Source organism: Puma concolor, chromosome B1 (assembly GCF_028749965.1).
Source record: "Puma concolor isolate L17-30 chromosome B1, mPumCon1.1.hap2, whole genome shotgun sequence".
NCBI lineage: Eukaryota > Metazoa > Chordata > Mammalia > Carnivora > Felidae > Puma > Puma concolor.
In genome coordinates, this window is record NC_141670.1 from 173,054,266 (window position 1) to 173,072,705 (window position 18,440).

Here is an 18,440-nt window from a genome sequence, read left to right on the forward strand (position 1 = left end):
GGGAAGGGTTTGCATAATTCTTTCAGTCCTGATAAAAATTCAAAGCACCTGTGTTACTGATGGTAGTATTAAACATTTTATTCTTTAAAAGTCTCTTTTATAGTTGGACACAGAAGGAAAAATACTGAGGCAGAAACTCAAAACCCTTGTGAGCTATATTCAATTTTGGTTATTCTGGTTGAAAACAAACAAAGCAAGCATTGAATTTTAGCCTCTTTGATCCAGATGGTTTTAGTTTTCTACCGTTGGACATATTAAAACTTTGAAGACACAGAAGTACCATTCAGTAAACTGCTTCTTTCAGCAACTTCTGTGATGTCCTGGTGCACTGGAAAGCCTTGGGTTTCCTTTCAGGCAGGAACAGTTAACTCTGAATTAGTCACTCTCTGTGCGAAGTCAGGGGCTTTTTATTTCATGCCAGGGGGCAGAGAAGAATTTTTTTTAACAATTTGATCTTATAAAAATATTTGCCTTCTCATTTGATTTAGGTTCTGAGAATCAAAGATTCTAATAACAAAATGGCCAATATGGCCAACAAGTCTATCGGAAGACAGATACGCACAAGCCAATTTTAGGTGTTATTTCCTGTAATAGGAACTCAAGCTATATAGATGGTGAAATGACTTTTCCTCTTCCCCCTTTCTGAAATCTGGATGAAAACTGAGACCTGTGGCACGTTCCTGAATAAATATTCTAGGTCCTAAATTGGAAGCCCAGTTGAGGACTTGTGGGGAAAACAAAACTCTGTTTTCTGTTTATGGTTATCAGCCATGTTGTAAAACATAAATATAATTTATTTTGCTTTACGGCCAAGGAAAAAGATCATCTTGAACTTCCCATTGGTTGTCAAGAACCAGAACAGAGTATGTTTTTGTTTCATGGCTTTTTGCCCATGGGTAAGCTTTGCAGCAGAGACTCATTCATGTTTGGTCATGGGCCATTGGATTTGGGGAGTACCCACTGTGTGAGGCATTGTGTTAACATTTGGGGGTGGTAAGTATGAGTGAGGCAGTGCCCTAGTCCTGAGTTGGTTTATATAATTCTGCTGGGAGATTGGATGCATGAACAGATGCATGGCCTGCAGAGAAAGAGAGACTGCCTCCAGAGATGAGGGGAGTACTGTGGAAAATTACAAGGTAGGAGAGCTCCTGTCTCTCTGGCTGGAGAGAGCAAAAACACAGCTGGCCCTGAGCCAGGCCTTGAAGGATGCCGAGTGGAACAAATCAGCAGTGGTGGATTTGAATGGGTTCTGACTTCAATGATAAGCTTCGATTGTCCTCATCTATAAAATGGTGATCTCTTTGCCACCCATATGACAGTACTTTTAGGAGACTAAATTACAAAATGCACTGCAAAAAGTAAAATACTGTTAATGCTGTTACTTACTGTTATGGTTAATATTATCAAATGGTGTCTGTTAAACATTTACATGTCTGTGATGGTCTACTGTAGTTTTCCAGGAGCGTGATCTAACAGAGTTATGGTTACTCATGGTGACTTATTACGCTAGCTCTGCATAGGAAGGTCTTTATATGTGGGAGTCTAGAAAATCTCATAAATGCGGTGAAGAGAGTCATCGTTACAGTGGGAAGAGGTCCTTGGACAGAGAAAGGCTGAGTTCCCATTGTTAGGGAAGAACCAGGCGTGGTTTGGTTGAGTATGTTAAGGCGCTGATGCCTAAGGTTCTAAATTTGAGATGGCAATATAGAACTTGGGAGTTAGGACTCTGACTTTTTAAGAAAATAAATACCCACACTTAAAAAAAAAACCCAACAACTTTCTAGAGTCTTTCTGAGACTTTAAGAACTTGAATTGACTTAGAGAAGTAAGAGATGTGGTAAAGTGCTTTCTGGAAATGATTAAAATGTCATGTATGAAGCCGGAGAACTTGGAACCTGAAATATGTTAGGGTTGTATGAGGGGAGGGACATGAATGTATGAGATTAGGTTTAAAAAGCGTACACTACACATTTAGTCAGAGATCCTAGTTCTAATTCACTCCCCAAAGAGGGCCCATGTGTGTTTTTCAGCGCCACTCCCTTTGCTAATGATGACTGGACCACTCTTTGGAATTTGTGTAAGAGGTAGTTTAAGAGCCAGTCAAGAAAATCAACCTCACAGTCACAGTCTTTTTTCCTTTTAAAAATAGACTTTTATTTTATTTTATTTTTAATGTTTATTTATTTTAGAGAGGCCGAATGCAAGTAGGGGAGGGGCAGAGAGAGAGGGAGGTGCAGAATCTGGAGGCTCCAGGCTCTGAGCTGACTGTCAGCACAGAGCCTGACACGGGGTTCGAACTCACGAACTGTGAGACCATGACTGACCTGAGCCAGCTGAGTCAGACGCGCAGCTGACCGAACCACCCAGGCGCCCTAAAAATAGACTTTATTTCTTTTAGAACATTTTTAGTTTTATAGAAAAATTGAGAAGATAGTACACAGTTCTCTACTCTCTCCCCCCATTCCCCCATTATTAATATCTTACATTAATATAGTATATTTGTTACAATTAATCCACCAATAGTGATGAAATTGAAGTGCATAGTTTGTTCAGATTCTCATAGATTTTACCTGGGTCAAGAACTGTCCCTTTTTACTCACTGCCTTATCCCCTCACACAGAGTAGCTGTTTCTGGTAATAGTGGCTTTTCCACATGTATGTCTGTGGAGTGACTAAACATGTAAGGTGCCCTGCCCACCCTTATGCCGTTAGAGCGTAGGAGGGAAGGATCCGGCTGCTGTGCAAATGACGCGAACTTTAGCGCTTGAGAGTTTGGAAGCAGGTGGGGCTATGCTCCAGTGAAGCCTGGCACTGCCATTGACTAACCTTGTGACGTGGGGAAGTCACCCAGCCTCTCAGAGTCTGTTTCCTCACCTGGGAGAAGAGGGTAAGAGCAGGTGCTGCCTACCTGGTGTAGGAATAAAACGAGTAAATGGAAGAACGCAGGAGAGTGTGTAGAGCAGGGCCTCACACATGGGCAGCTGTCGGTAAATGTTGGCTTTAAGTTTTACTGTGCAGGATGGATTGCAGTGAGTGGGATAAGGAGTCAGAAAAGGGAGATGCAGAGGGGCGCCTGGGTGGCTCAGTCAGTTAAGCGTCTGACTCTCGATCTTGGCTCAGGTCATGATCTCAGGGTTGGTGTGTTCGTGCTCATTGTCAGTGCAGAGCAGAGCCTACTTGGGATTCTCTCACTCTCTCGCTGCCCCTCCCCTGTTCTCTTTCTCTCCCTCAAAATAAATAAACTTAAAAAAAAGAAAAGAAAGAAAGAAAAGGGAGATGCATAGAGTTGTGTGTGTTGGTGAGGCGGTGGGTGGTGGTTAGGAAAGTTTTCCTAGAGAAGGCAGCATTTGAGATTAGGTCTCCTCTAACCAGTGGCACCATGACCAGAGACAGAAAATGCCAGGTTGAGACAATATAATACACAAAGGTACAGAGAGTGGGAAGGCATGAGAAAATATCTTCTAGAGGAAAGAAAATTATTTACTGTTTTAGATAGACTGTCGTCTACGGTAGTAAGACAATAATAGGACAAGGGAGATAGAACTGTAACGTCATAAATATTTTTGTTTTTCTTTCTTTTTTAAGTATTATTTATTTAAGTAATCTCTGCACCCAGCGTGGTGTTCGAACTCATGACCCTGAGATCAAGAGTCACACACTCCTCTAGCTAAGCCAGCCAGATGCCCCAAGATCATAAATATTTCTGACTGATACACATTTCAAGTCTTAAAAGTTTTCAAATATAGAAAAAAAGTAGAATGAATACTACAGTTAACATTCATAGAACCTCCATCTAAATTCAGTAATTACTGGGGCGCCTGGGTGGCTCAGTCGGTTAAGTGTCCGACTTCGGCTCAGGTCATGATCTCACGGTTGATGGGTTCAAGCCCCACATCAAGCTCTGTGCTGACAGCTCAGAGTCTGGATCCTGCTTTGGATTCTGTGTCTCCCTCTCTCTCTGCCCCTCCCCACTCATGCTCTGTCTCTGTCTCTCAAAAATGAATAAATGTTAAAAAAATTTTTTTTAATTCAGTAATTATTGACATTCTTCCATGTGTACTTCATCTGTAGAAATTTTCTTATATTATCTTTTGCTGAGCCATTTAAAAATAAATTACAGACATCATGACATTTTCCCCAAAATGCTTTAGCATGCATCTCCAAGAAATAAGGAAGCTGCTTTATGTGAACACAATACCATTGTGACACCCAATAAAATTAACATTTGTCCCCAAATATCATTTAATGTCAGTCCATAGTCAGATTTCCCAAATTTGTCCCCCAAGTCTTTTAGCATGAAAAAAAAATTTTTTAAACCAGATTCCAAGTAAAAGACCATGTTTTGCATTATTTTTCTTTTGATTATCATGCTTCTTAAGTGTCTTTAAATCTAAAATTCCAACTAAGACATTAAGACTTTTAGGCTTTGGAGCATTGAGATTATGGTGCTTTTCCCTACACCCACCCCATCTATCACCAGTGTAGTTCAAAATAAAAACAATACTGACTATCCATAAACAAATGTAAGTCCAGATAGATTCAGATTCTGCCCCCCCCATCAAGATGATGACTTTGATGTTAGTTTTAAAATCTCAAGTGGTCACATTTTTAAATAACTCAGCATATACCTCCTTGCCTTGAGTAGACCAGCACTAGACTCACAGAATTCAGTAGAGCTACAGTGATGTGTTGTTTTTTTTGGTTGAGCCCAATGTCGAAACTTCACAGATGTGAAATGACATCCTTAAAATGGTTCTGTGTAGACACGCAGAAGTGATTTTTGGTTCCGTTGTATAGATAAGCCTTTGGGACACTCAGTTCCAGTCCCTGTGGATAATTTCACAGTGAGTTTCACAATATTTCTTGAAGGCAGAAGTTGTTTAGGACTGTGAGTGGGATTGTGCTACGAATACCTGACGCTTGTGGTGGGAAACTCTTACGTGGAAGCTGGAAGAGATTTGGAAAGTAGAGGATGCAGAGCCTCAGAAGTGTGCTACTTTAACCAGGGATGCCTGGTTCTGCCATGGGGCGCTTGGCCTCCTCCTTGGTCTTCGGCCACTCCGAGTCATAGACACCAGTGGCTGAGCAGGTGTCTAGAATTGCTGCAGGTATCGGGGTGGGTGTGAAAACGCCCACCTGCCAGGGCTACAGCTTCTACGACTCTCACTGTGCAACCTGGCAACCACTGGAACTCCTGTGAAGGAGAAGGAAGTGGGTATTGGGGAAAGTTTTCCTGCCAACGGGCCCCCTCTGATTGCTTTTTTCCTAATGACCTCTCCCTGTTACACTTTGGAAGTGGGGCTCCTCTGGGCCTCATTTCTTTCCACCTCACTTGCAGGTGCATGGATGGTGAGTGCTGCTTTAATTGATTGCGTTTAGCCTTGTAGTGGAAGCCAGTCCACCCTGCCTCTCCTGGGAGAACCTCATTTCCCCCATTTGGACTTTGATGCAGTTCCATCGACCCACTTGGAAGGGATTCAGTATGTAGTGCCTGCTTGTTTTTCCTTCTGTCCTTAATTTGACTTGCCTTTTATTGTCTTCCAACTGAATGGATTCTTTCTCTTAAGGGAAAGGAACCTGAGAAAAACAATGCTTGTGGTGGTGACTGTTAAGGATAATTGCGGTGTTATGTTAATCTACGTGTTAAAACGAGTAGATAGGGAATTGCTAAATTCACCAACCTGTTCGCTCCCAAGTCTAGTCCTTTTAAGCATATTTGTTGCTGAAATGAAGATGTAGCCATGCAGAGAAATGTCCAAATGTACAGTTTTTAAGTGCAATTGTATATATAGTATTGAAAATTTTATTTCCATCAGCAAGAATCATGATAAAATTCGTAGAAATTATAGAAAAGTGGAAAGGAGAAGCCCAGAGATAACTAGCATTAACACTCTGAATCTTACGTCTCGCTATTTCAATCTGTTACATCTCTCTAAGTGGGCAGACTTTCATTACAACTGTCTAGAACCTTTTGCTACTTAGAAGTGTGGCCCGTGGATTTCAGCAGCATCAACATCGCTTGGGAGCTTGTTAGAAATGTGGAATCTTGGGCTCTACCCCAGACATACTGAATCATAATTTGTTTTGAAATAATGTTACATATACGTTAAAATTTAGAAGCTCTAGAACATAGTATATCCAGGGCAGCAAGCTGAGTGGATATGGCACAAAGAGCCAAGACCTGTGCTCTCCGTTCATCTTCATTTCCCCTTTGTCATGCTTTCCTAAAATAATTTTCCTCCTCAGTATGTGATAAAGATAAAAATGAGGTCAAATTTTTTTTTTTTTTTTTTTTTTTAGCAAGGCATAGCAGCCCTGTTGAGAAACCCAACTGCCTCCTGCATAAACATTTCATTCCATGAACATTAAGTGCCTACTGTGTACCATGTGTACCCTCAGCCGTCACGGAAAGTTAAGGTGTGCATTGCCACAGTAGGAGCATATAGAGAGCACGGAGAATTGAGTGGTTGGTTTTGCAGGAATAGAAGTCACAAAGAAAAATGCTTTCTGATCTGAGTCTTGAAATGTAAATCAGTGAACATGAGTTATGAGTATTGCTAGACTCTAGAGAGAGCACAGAAATGCTCTCTTCCTTCAAGGATCCCACGCTTGATTTAAGGCCATGGGGACAGTGTTTAAAGCTGTAACTAACAATAGGAAGCACCTAGGTATTAGGGTAGAGCTAGAAGACCTCTGAATGTCAGTGTTACAATTCTGTGACCTTGGACACATGGTCTCAACTGAACACCCATTTCTTCTGTAAAGTTGGGATAAAATAATATAAATTATTCCACAGACTTACAGTGATTTTTAAATGAGATAACATAACAGAGCACTTACCTACAGTGCGTGTAGAATTGACACTGTATGACAAAGCAATTAAAAAAGCGCCAAGTGAGTGCAGGAGATAGAAATATTGAGGAAGAACAGAGGAAAGAGAGGCCGTTTCTGCCTGAAATACGAGACTGTGGCCAACGTGGCCTCGAGGGTGTGAACGAGGAAGAGTGGGTTTGAAGGATGGGCCATGGGAACCAAAGTGAAAGACGAAGCTGCAATTTGGAGACTGGCTCGACTGAGAAAAGGGGTCATAGAAACAAGGGATCAAGTTTGGTGGGGAGAATTCTGTTTCAAACCCATTAAACTTGAGGCAGCTGCTGAGAGCTATGGTTCTGGAATGCATGTTTGCTTCCCTGGACTGTTGCTCAGACACACCGTGTTCTGGGCTTGACCAGGGCTGGGATGACATCAGGTGCTCAGCCTTCCCTGCTTAGGGTGTTTGGTCAGTAAGCTTGTAGAACGACTCTTTCTGGCTCAGTGGAAATGGCCACGCCCACAGAGGGTTTCTCACCAGGATAGGAAACAAGGCACAATTTTTAAACCTTGAGACTTTCGTCTTCTTCAAAATGAGTGGAGGAGAACTGAACTTCTCTGTGGCTAATTTTTACCCTTTGTCATCCTCTTCCTTGAGTTTCTTTTTTCTTTTTCATTCTTCTTGCTCCCAACTAATGACCATTAGTTAATTGCTACAGAAGAGAAATGAATTGGAAAAAGTTTTTTTGAAAGACTAAATGCTGTAACACCAGTGGACTGTATTCCTGTCTGTGTCATTTTCCTTTCAGCCATGAACTCCTTTATGATCTCTCGTTGTACAGAATACAGATAGCCTACAAGTGATCATGGTTACTGGTTTTTATGCCTGCCATATAAAATAACATTTTGCCAAATTTGCTTTATCTCTGTCTTTGTGTCTGTCTGTCTATACATGCACGCACACACACACACGCACACACACACTTTAAGTAATTTTTGCTGAGCAGTAAATAAATAAATTTTGCTGAACCATTTGAGTTAGTTGTAGAGATCATGATCTTTTAGTTCTAAATACTTTAATAGGTACCTACCAAGCATAAGAATAGTCTTCCACATAACCCATTATACCATTATCACCAAGAAATATTGTCTGATACATAGATAATGTATGAGTACTTATTATTTAACTTTCCCCAGTTATTTCAATAAATAATATCATTTATAACTATTCCTTTCCTCATCCAAGATTCATCAACAATCATTCATTGAATTTTATATCTTTAGTTTCCTTTCATCTAGAGCAGTCACCCTGTTTTTGTTTGTTTTTATCATTCATGGCACTGGTATCTTGGAAGATTTCAAGACAGTTGTCTTTTGGAACGTACCACAATCTGGATTTGATTGTTACTGTGTGACTAGATACAGATTAAGCATTTTGACAGAAATATGACGTAGTGATTATCATTTGACAAACAATGACATTCAGTTGTCCTATAATTGATTATGCCAGCCATCACTTGGGTAAAGTGGTCTGCCAGAATTCTCTATTATAAAGACATCTTTTCCCATACTTAAATGATAAGTAATCTGTGGGTTGATACTCAGAGGCTGTGAGTATCCTGACCCACAAAACCCTTGCCCTAATGGTTTTAGCATCCATTAATGATCCTTGACTGAATCAATTACTGCCTGGGTAGTTGCAAAGTGGGATTTTCTGTTTCTGCTGTTTCTTTGGTGTTTTATTAGCTGTCATTCTTTGTAAAGAAGAGCTTCCTGCTATCCCTTATTTCATGAATTTCTATGAATTTATGGTTCCTTTTTTAATTCAGTGTGTTCTAACTCATCCATATCATTCTTTTTTGTTGTCGTTGTTGTTCAAACTGTGCCACGTTTGGCCCTTTGAGACAGCTCCTGTGTCCTTTTGTCAGGCCTGTGTTAATATTTGAGCATCTCCTTGGTTTCTTGCATAGTAAGATGTTTTAGGCAATTTTGTACTTTCCTTGCCCCAGGGCTGGTCCCAGCTATTTCTGGAATGAACTAAGGTATTTAGAAGTGAAGATTTGGGTGCTCACGCTTTCTTTAAAAATGGATATTTTCTAGACAGAGTTAAACGTCAACAATCATTTGTTTAAGCTCTCCCATCCTCCAGCCTCTGCTAAAATATTCCCATGGAGCCACGGGTTGTTAACAAGTTGGAAGGAAAGAACCAGTTGAGAGGAGGAGGCCATCGAAAGTGAAGGTCTTTGGGCTTTGGACCAGAGGTGACACAGTGAGGCAAACAAGGAAGTGAGAATGTGCCAAAGACCAATTTAAATTACATTGGAATTCTGCCCAGGGAGTGACTAGAGAGCCCCAGGATATAATCCCTGCTTGTTTTCCAGGTAGACTCTGAAAATTGGTTGCCCTTTTTTAATATCCGATAATGCCAAGGGAGTGTGTTCCCCTGAGCTATACATGTGCTCATTCTTAGAGCGATTTAACAAACAGAGTTTCCATCCTGAGAGTTCCTAAGTGCTCCATATTTTCAGGGTCAGTGTGTGGTATGTGTGGATGGATGTATTTCAGCACGTCCTTTAAAAATGAAAATTTATCCTTTTCATTTTGAATCCTTACAACTGAATATAATATCTGACCTGCTGATTATAATATTCAGCTGCAAAAAATAATACCTGGTTGCAAATTGTTGAAGGTGCATATGTGCAGCATTTTAGGCGGCAACTTGTGAGAACTCAGAAGCCAAGAATTTCCGGTACTTTTCAAAGTAATCAGCATGCATTTGATAAAGTGATAGAGCCTCTGAGGGGTATCTTGAATTGACTCATTTTTTGGAACTCATAGTCCTCTGTGATCTCTTTTTATACATAATAGCAAAATGAAAATGTTCTTTTGCCTTTTCTATTCTTAAAAACAAAACACGAAGCCAGTAGCATTTGTTTCCGTTTGATAGGGAACCTATGAAAATGCTTAAAAATACAAAAGCAAATTTGAAACATAAGGGTTTTGTTTTGTTTTGGTTTTCATCAAAGTCTGCGTGTTTGGAAGTGAAAAAACAAAACAAAAATACAAAGACTACTACATGTATACTTTGTCCAGCAGGAATATGGTTATTATTCAAATGGGTACACTGAATACGACGGGTGCTTTGTTATTTTATGAAACAGAACCACACCCACACATCCACAACCACTGACTTTTCATTCTCCGTACGTTCTTGACAGTGGAGCATCGTATTAAAGCAATTGCTCTAAATAGCGACTGGGTGGACAGTACACCAGGAAGGGTAAACTGAAAATGAAAAGGAACACATTATTTAAATGTGCTGCTAGCCAGGCATAGGTGAGTAAACTCAGGTGTGTTGTGGCCGGATTGTACCAAATTGTCCTCTGACCCCTGAGTACCCTCACCATTCAGTTGTTTTGTGATGTCAGTGTATGAGATCAAACTCAGTGCACTCAGGACTAAGGAGTCACCTTTTTTTTTTTTTTTTAATGTTTATTCATTTTTTGGTAGAGACAGAGTGTGAGCAGGGGAGGGGCAGAGAGTGAGGGAGACACAGAATCTGAAGCAGGATCCAGGCTCTGAGCTGTCAGCACAGAGCCCGATGCAGGACTCGAACTCACAGACCGTGAGATCACGACCTGAGCTGAAGTCGGACGCTTAACCGACTGAGCCACCCAGGCGCCCCACCATTTTTGGCAAATGGACAGTTTTCAAAGTCAAGTTTCATTGTTATTGGGAAGATTTTAATATAGCTGAGTCCTTTTGGAAGTCATGAAGATTAATCTCTCTCTCTTCTTACTTTCTATTTAAAACTCCCCCAAGTGGAGCATTTATTCCTACGCCCAAATACATTGCCCCTTGTATTTCTTTAATCTTGATCTTGTTTGAAAGGAGCTTTATCCAGAACACAATTTCTTCATTCAGAATGAAATTTCTTTCAGACATTAAGATAGCTTGTATACAATTACATAATTAAAAATCTCCTTTCATCTGGATTTTACTAATCCATAACAGTTTTAGCCAGTAAAAGCAAATTATATTTTAGCCTCTGTAATAGATTTATATACTTTGAACGTCCCTGTTGGGACTGTATATGCCTTGAATTGTGAGATAGAAAATACTTTCAAGGGTGCAGTCATGAGACTGGATCTGTTAATGCTTGTGAAGGAAGCTTCTGGTGTCTGTGTTCTTGGGCTGGCCTTATTGGCTAGATTCACATGTGAACTTACAGTGGTAATAAAAAGAGGTTTTTCCCATCAAATGCCTTAGTTCTATTTTTTTTAACTTTTTTTTTAAGAAAAAATTTTTAAGTTTATTTAGGAAGAGAGAGTATGCACATGTACGGAGGGTGGGTTGCGGGGGGAGGGCAGAGAGAGAGAGAGAGAGAGAGAGAATCCTAAGCAGGCTCTGCACTGTCTGAGCAAAGCCCAATGCAGGGATGGAACTCAGGAATCGTAAGACCATGACCTGAAGAGTCGGATACTTAACCAGTTGAGCCACCCAGGTGCCCCCTTCGTTCTGTTTTTATATAGTATCTTGTTATTTGTAACTGTAAAAGTAGATGTGGTTATTGTGAAAAATTTGAGTACCACAAGAAAATGCAAAGAAACTAAAAAGTATTCTGTCTTAATATTATTATCTTTAATTAGCAGCTATACAAATGTTGACTTTTTTCCCTTCTTTTTTTCTAGCTTATAGATACTTTTAGACAAAATTGGGGCTGTATTGAACATATTGTTTTATAGTCTGCATTTCCAATGAACACTGCTTAAAAACATTTTCCCATTTTATTAAATGTTTTACAGATTTAGAAAAAAACTGTTTACCCTTTGTTGGGTATTTATATTTTTACAGTTCCTTAAAATAATACTACTTGTCATAGAAAAACTTACTTGTACATACACATACATTTTTTGTATATCTTGGACTTTTTTAAGGATAAATTCAGAGTCTTTTTTCAATTTATTGGTTTCAAGGAATGAAAACTAATTCAGTTCAGTTTGTCATTTCCAGTAATTACAGGTAAGCCCTCTTGCCTGCAAGGATCTATCTTTTTAACTCTATCATCTTGATCTGTCCTAAATGGTGTGGTGTAGGACCTTATTTATCTAACACCATTAGGGAACTTCTCATAAAGTTTTCATTTACCTTAAACTAAGTGTCTACACTTGAAAATTATAAACATTATAAATGAGAATCTTTCTAAAATTGTATTACATATATTGCTGTCCTCTTTAACATAATGAAAAAAATACGAAAATCACCATTTACCCCCTCTGGTTCAAATCACAAGCATCTTTATAAACATCAGTTATGGTATCCTGAGTTCTGCTAAAACAAGATACAGGTGTTTCTTAAAACCACCATGTTATGCAAAAGCCTACAGTAAAACACACTGCACTTATGGGAAAAATCGGGTCAGGGACACAACACTCAAAAACCTTTATCAGTGACACATTAAAAAAATAAGATAGGAACTGAATAAGAATTATAGCACAACTTTACACATGTTAGGTGGCTAAGAAATAAATAAATAGTATAGTCAATTATGACACTTTACCTTGACAAAATCCTGATGTTTTCTTGCAGACTGAGGCCTTGGCACGGTTGCAGGTTGTGAGTTACTTGAAATGGTGGAAGGAGGGTTACCTCAAATTGGAAGGGAAGTTGGGGCAACATGTGTGGATGGCTGTGGCTCGTAACACACGGGTGGAAACTGGGATCGTTCGTTGATGTTAGAGGCATGGGCTCTGTGCATTCTGTGTACCTTTTTGCAACTGTGTTCTGCATGGATGCAATCTTACGCTATTACCTAGGGTTTCCTGCAATGAAATCATGCATAAACAAATGTGACATTCGAGTTATGCTCAAATTGTTCCCTAACATAGCCATCTTGGAATAAACACAAATGTTATAGCAGAACTGAGTGTACTGAGTAGTGACACAGTGATGTCTAGGGGATATTCCTCTTGTCTCTATCACTAATAGAGTTAATACACGTAAAACGCTTACGAGAAGAATCTGGCATACGAGTGAACACTGTATAAGTGTTGGCAGTAACAATGGTAGTAATAATAATAATAAAAGATTCCTATTGATGTTTGTGGGATTCTGTCTGCTTTTCAGTTATGACTGCCTACTGTAGCAGTGCTTCCTTGCTCCGTCTAATTGACCTATTTCTCAATCTCTCGTGGCTTTTAAATGAGTTTATCGTGCTTAGAATTACATCTAGCATAAGGCCTAGAATGGGAGAACCTGGAGAGAGGGGTGCTGACTTTCAGTTATGGTTTCCCCACGGCATCTGTTTTACCTACCCAGACGTTTTAATCTTATGAGTTATTACCAATGTATTCACTTGTGAGATTGTTGGGAAGTAACTTCTCTTTCAAATGAGGATATGACCGTACAGAATTTTTGGATTTTCCGTTTGGTGAGAAAAAAGTTCACACAACTCACTTTCTCATTCCCACCTGCAAAAGCGAAGTGTGCTTAAATGATTCCATGAGAAGGATGTTTACAAGTTGTTGACGATTTTCTTTAGGTTGTTGCTGTTCTTTTCTATTCACAGCCACTTCTGTGCTTGTGAGATGAGCTCATCTTTGGAAGGTGGAGCAGGGCAAGTGTGATTTCGGAAGACCTTCCCTCCCAAGTCACAGTATAATTAGAAGCCCAGATCCTCCCTCAGTTATTTTTTTATGACTCCCCGAGAAGGACATTTTTTACCATGAATGATTGCCAAGAATACTTGCTGGATCCTCCTTTAGTGTCCTTAATAGGATGACAGATCAAAATACCATCTTGATTTAGGCCTTGTTAGTATTGTTCTGAAAGAAAAGTAGCTAACACAGCTTATCATTTAGATATTCCAGTGAAATCTGTATTGTAATTATGCAGAGAGACTCTGAATAGCAATACGTATCTTGATTCTTAATTTCTAATCTGACTTTGAATTTTAACGTTTTGTCTCTGCGCAATTTTTAGATATTTGGGCTGCTTGACCTCATTGCGTGATTGCTATGAATTAACAAGACTTTGTGGGAAAAGGGAACTTGCCTTTTGAGCTTTGTACCAAAGACCTGGGGAAAAAGTAAGTAATTTCCTAACTTGCTGTTTTAAAAAAATTTTTGTTATATGCCTCTCAGGAAGTTAACTGTGGGTCTGTGGCTTTTCAACTTTCTTTCTTGGCTTTGTAAGTTTTATATGCTCTTGCAGATTTGAAACATGGAAAGGGACTCAAGAGACCTTTGAAAAAAAAAAAAACTTCCAAGAGATTAGGATGACTTTCTGCATTTTGCCAAATCTTTTGGGTTTCATAAACTGAGTCCTCAAGGTTTCAATAAACCTTTTATCAGATGTGCAGTACACAAATTAAAGGTAAAGCATTAGAATACTGTGTGCCAGAAAAGTGAGTCCTGTTTTCTGAGCTTCAAGTGTTTTAGACTTTTAGATAGGCTCTTTGGTTCTGAATTTTTAGAATAAGAATGAAATCCATTTGGCTCTTTTCTTGTCTAGAAAGGAAAACAAAATGTGTAATCACTTGTTCAAGACTTGGTCTCGGTAGAATTGACGTGCCTATCAGTTTTATTGTTTTCTAGCTTTCTGGAGGTACTCTAAGATATTCTAATTGAGACACTGCGTGAATGGTTTTGCTCTCTTTTAGACAAAATTGCTTGGGGCTCTAAAGTTCTGTTTTATTCCCTGATCTTTTTGAACAAGTAAAATGGGCCTTGAAGATAATACAGTCAATCTGCTTTATTGTAGAATTTGTGTGGAAGTATGAATGGCCCATAAGATTGTAAGCAAAACAAAGCACATGCATGTACACACACACACACACACACACATACACACACATCCTTTTTCCGGCATGTTCCAGAAACCATATCAACAATAGGAACCATTTGTCCATTTAAGTACTAGGTAGTGTCCTAAACTTTGTACGCCTTGTGTCTTATGGCTCCTCTGCATTTCTGACAGTACACATGAGCTAGTTAAAATGTGTCTAAAAAAAAAGGCAGAAAAGACCTCTTCTTTAGAAGTTCCATAGAAGTATTAATTATTGTTATATTGTATGCATTATAAATTTACTTGTAATTAAACTGTGTATTATTATATAATAATTATAAGGTAAGGGTAATTAATTATGAAACCTTTTTGGGGTTAAATAAGGTATTTGTACTGAAAAACTATTACGCACATGCACAGCACACACGCACCATGCATGTAACTTGCAAGAGCTGTCAGTATAAATTCACTGAAAGCAAGGACTTTGAGAATTTTCTCCAAAAACATTTTTTAATGTTACAGTGAAATATTGGCTGTAGTGAAATACTATTGTCCGTGGCACTTAAAAAAATGATAGCACTTTATTTATTTGAAAAAAATGTTTAAGTATTCATTTTATTAATTAAAAGGGGAGCCAGTGAAATGATAAAGCCAATTTAAGGAGCGTTTGAGCAACAGAGGCTTATATGACCCATTGTGAAGGCTTTTAAAAAGAATCTTAGAATAAGATGACTGGGTTAGATGCACAATTGGCTAATGTTTTACAGGGATATTAACTAACCTTTGGGGTTTTCTTTTCTATGGAACAGAGATCATTTGTATTGTATTGGTAATAGACAAGAATCATCTGTGTTGTTATCAGCTTTCAGTAAATTAACATCTGCCTTTCCAAAATTGTAAAATATCTGAACCAATAGTAAATAGGAAGTCCAACAAAGGTACAGAGTCCTAGTGAATAATCCTTGAACACACCTGCTGCTATACTGCACTAGCCCTGAAAACACATCCGATAATGCCTTTTGTCTATTTCTAAGTTTTTGGACAACGTGCGGGTAAATATTCACGTTTTGGGGGAATTATTCTTCAAAAAAGTTTGTTTTATGTTTATTTTTCGAGAGAATGCGAACGAGGGAGGGGCAGAGAGAGAGGGAGACACAGAATTGGAAGTAGGCTCCGGGCTCTGAACTGTCCACACAGAGCCCAATGTGGGGCTCCAACTCACACGCTGCAAGACCATGACCTGAGCCAAAGTTGGACATTCAACCGACTGAGCCACCCAGGCTCCCCTTGGGGGGATTTATTCTTGATAGAAGTGTATATTATTACTAGCTAATAATAATAATAACAATTGCTAACCTTTACTGAGCACCAGCTGTGTCAGGCACATGCATTTTCTCATGGGCTTCATTTTGGTTGAATTTAATATTCGCATATTAACCTTAACATAAAGGAAATCCTATGTGGTATACTTATTATTCCATCTTGGAAGGTATTTGAAAGAGGATTATGTTGGAAGTCACCAGCCTGTCCACAGAAGTGAAATGAAAAGGGCAAAAGATTAGTTCTCTGGGCTTCAGGATCCAGGTATTTGATGTTTAGATTGGAAATATAATTTACCCCCAGAAAGTAAGCTACTTAAACCACCTTTCAAATAATTTATCATCTCTTTAAAATTTAACATAGTCTCTGGTGAGGTATTTTCCTTCTATTATACCACAATATTCCCTTTGTGCCATTGCTGTAAAAGGTGTATTTCCATTTTGTAGAGGCAAGGCATCTGTAGGACTTCTGATTCACACCAATACGCTAAAGATAGCCCGTGTTACCAGAGGGACCATGGCAAAAAGATCCCTGCTTATTAAACTGATGTCATAGGTGAATATTTCGATGCACAGAAGGCCATTCATAATTGACCTTTAGGTTAAAAAAATAAAAGAAAAGAGAAAAGAAAAGAAGAAGGTTATAACGCATAAGTATGCTGTATGTAAATCCAGGCCTGAAGAACTACTCACATGGAAGTCAAGGTTAAGGGGGAGGCAGAGCAAGGGAGAAGGAAGGCAGTCTTTTCTGACAGTGACAAAAGTCATAGGCGAATGTTTCTGACGGTACTTTGAAAACTGTAAGGTGTACTTAAATGTATCAGTGGGGGGGAGGCAAGCACAGTTTTGGGGCAAAATCTAGAACCTGGATTAACCTCCACACTTCTTTTCAGCATCTCTGTGGCCTCTACTTTTATTTTTTCTTTCTTGCATTTGTGATTAGAAAAGCATTTGATTTGTTATTTCAGGTAGATTTCTGTTAACTTGAGTCTATCATGGTTATAAAGTATGGATGCACTTTTTGAAACATTAGCCATGGGTTATTTTAAAAGAAGTAAAAAAAAAAAAAAAAAAGCTTCTAGTTTACTGTTCTATTTGACGCACATTATGTTTATTTTTATGCCAGTACTGAAAGAGGATTCTGTTCTTCAAATTGTTTGGTATCCTGTCTTTTCCACCTACCAATAAGTAATGAATTCCCATGCTAATAAATATTTATCTACAATGTCCTTTTTAGTGAAAGTACAACAATGGGATCTTAGCTTTTTGTTTAATTGGAGGCCATCCTGGCTTTCAGTTACAAAGGAGTATAAATATGTGAAATATAATAGTGTAGGTTTTTCATCTGCAAACAGAAAGGCTAGGATTCACCTTCTGTAATCTCTACAGTGTTTACTGTAACCAGACACGTTCTGGATAGGAGGCTCATAGGAGTAAATACGTGCTCAAAACTGGAAGTGTCACTGTCTGACAGGTACTGTGTATAACGTGTTGTGTCTTTGGTTCCTTTGTTATATGACAAGAGTGCAGGTGACATATTCCTCCCACTCTGCTGTCTTCATCAATATTTCTGTGCCTAAGGAAGGTTTCTACCTACATATTTCTCCCTCCCGAGAAACTCTAAATATCTCAGATGAGGTGGCGATGGGTACAAAAGGAGCATTTCATAGACTGTAGACTAGGATTTATTGGGGTAAATTGCAATCCAAAATAATTGGAGACACAATGTTTTATAGACCTTTGCATGCTTTCTCAGTTGTAAGTTCATATATTAAATCAACATTTCTTGAGCAACTACTATGTGCCAGCCACTGTAGTAGGAGCTCATTATTCAGAGATGAATGAGTTATACCCTTGCTTTCAAGGAATGTAATCTGCGTTTCGAATTCAGATTCAAATAAACATTTATTCAGCCTGTACCATGTGACAAGCAGTGGGGTGGAACTTAGATGAGGTGTTTGATTACTAAAATTCAGTAATGATATTTATTGACCCATTCCCTCCAAAATAAGTCTGTAAATAGAAACTTCTAATCTTTAAGTTTTTTTCTCCTATAAGTTCTCCTATTCTTGAACTTTTGGTATCTGCTACTACTTGTTAGGTTAAATAAACAAATTGGGAAAAAAAAGGGTAAACAAATAAGAAGCATTTAGTTGATAAACTTTGAGCAATGATTTTAAAAACATATACTTTTTTTATATTTGAAAACCTGTAGACATATAATGTGGTCTTAATTTTTCCTACTAGAGAAGATCTTAGCTCACATGATACAATTAAGTGTATTGAGATTTTATGCATTCTGCCCTTAGAGTGGCTCTACGGTCTGAACCAGTGTGGAAGACATAACATTAAGGCATTTGATTTTCACAGTAATTCTTGGGGTAGGAATTATTGAAATTTAGGTGGGCAGGGCGGGGTGGGGGAAGTAACTTGTCCACATTTCACTCAGCTAGAAAATGTTTGAGGTAGGATTCTAACTCTGGCCCATCCAATTCAAAGCCCGTGTAGTATCCTCCTGACTCCCAC

The 18,440-nt window shown here is 38.8% G+C and overlaps 1 protein-coding gene across 10 annotated transcripts in view; it reads left to right on the top strand.

The window, feature by feature from the left end:
- Positions 1 to 18,440, top strand: part of APBB2 (amyloid beta precursor protein binding family B member 2) — a 384,721-nt gene that overhangs the window by 100,539 nt on the left and 265,742 nt on the right. For 8 of the 10 annotated variants that reach the window (XM_086705187.1, XM_086705186.1, XM_086705182.1 and 5 more), the window contains exon 3: positions 13,792 to 13,897. The exons of 1 other annotated variant lie outside the window; for it this stretch is intronic. The gene's annotated coding sequence lies outside the window, so the exon portion shown is untranslated. Of the gene's footprint in view, positions 1 to 13,791; positions 13,898 to 17,303; positions 17,389 to 18,440 lie in introns of all 10 variants that reach the window. One more of the 10 variants, XM_086705179.1, reaches the window with a different exon arrangement.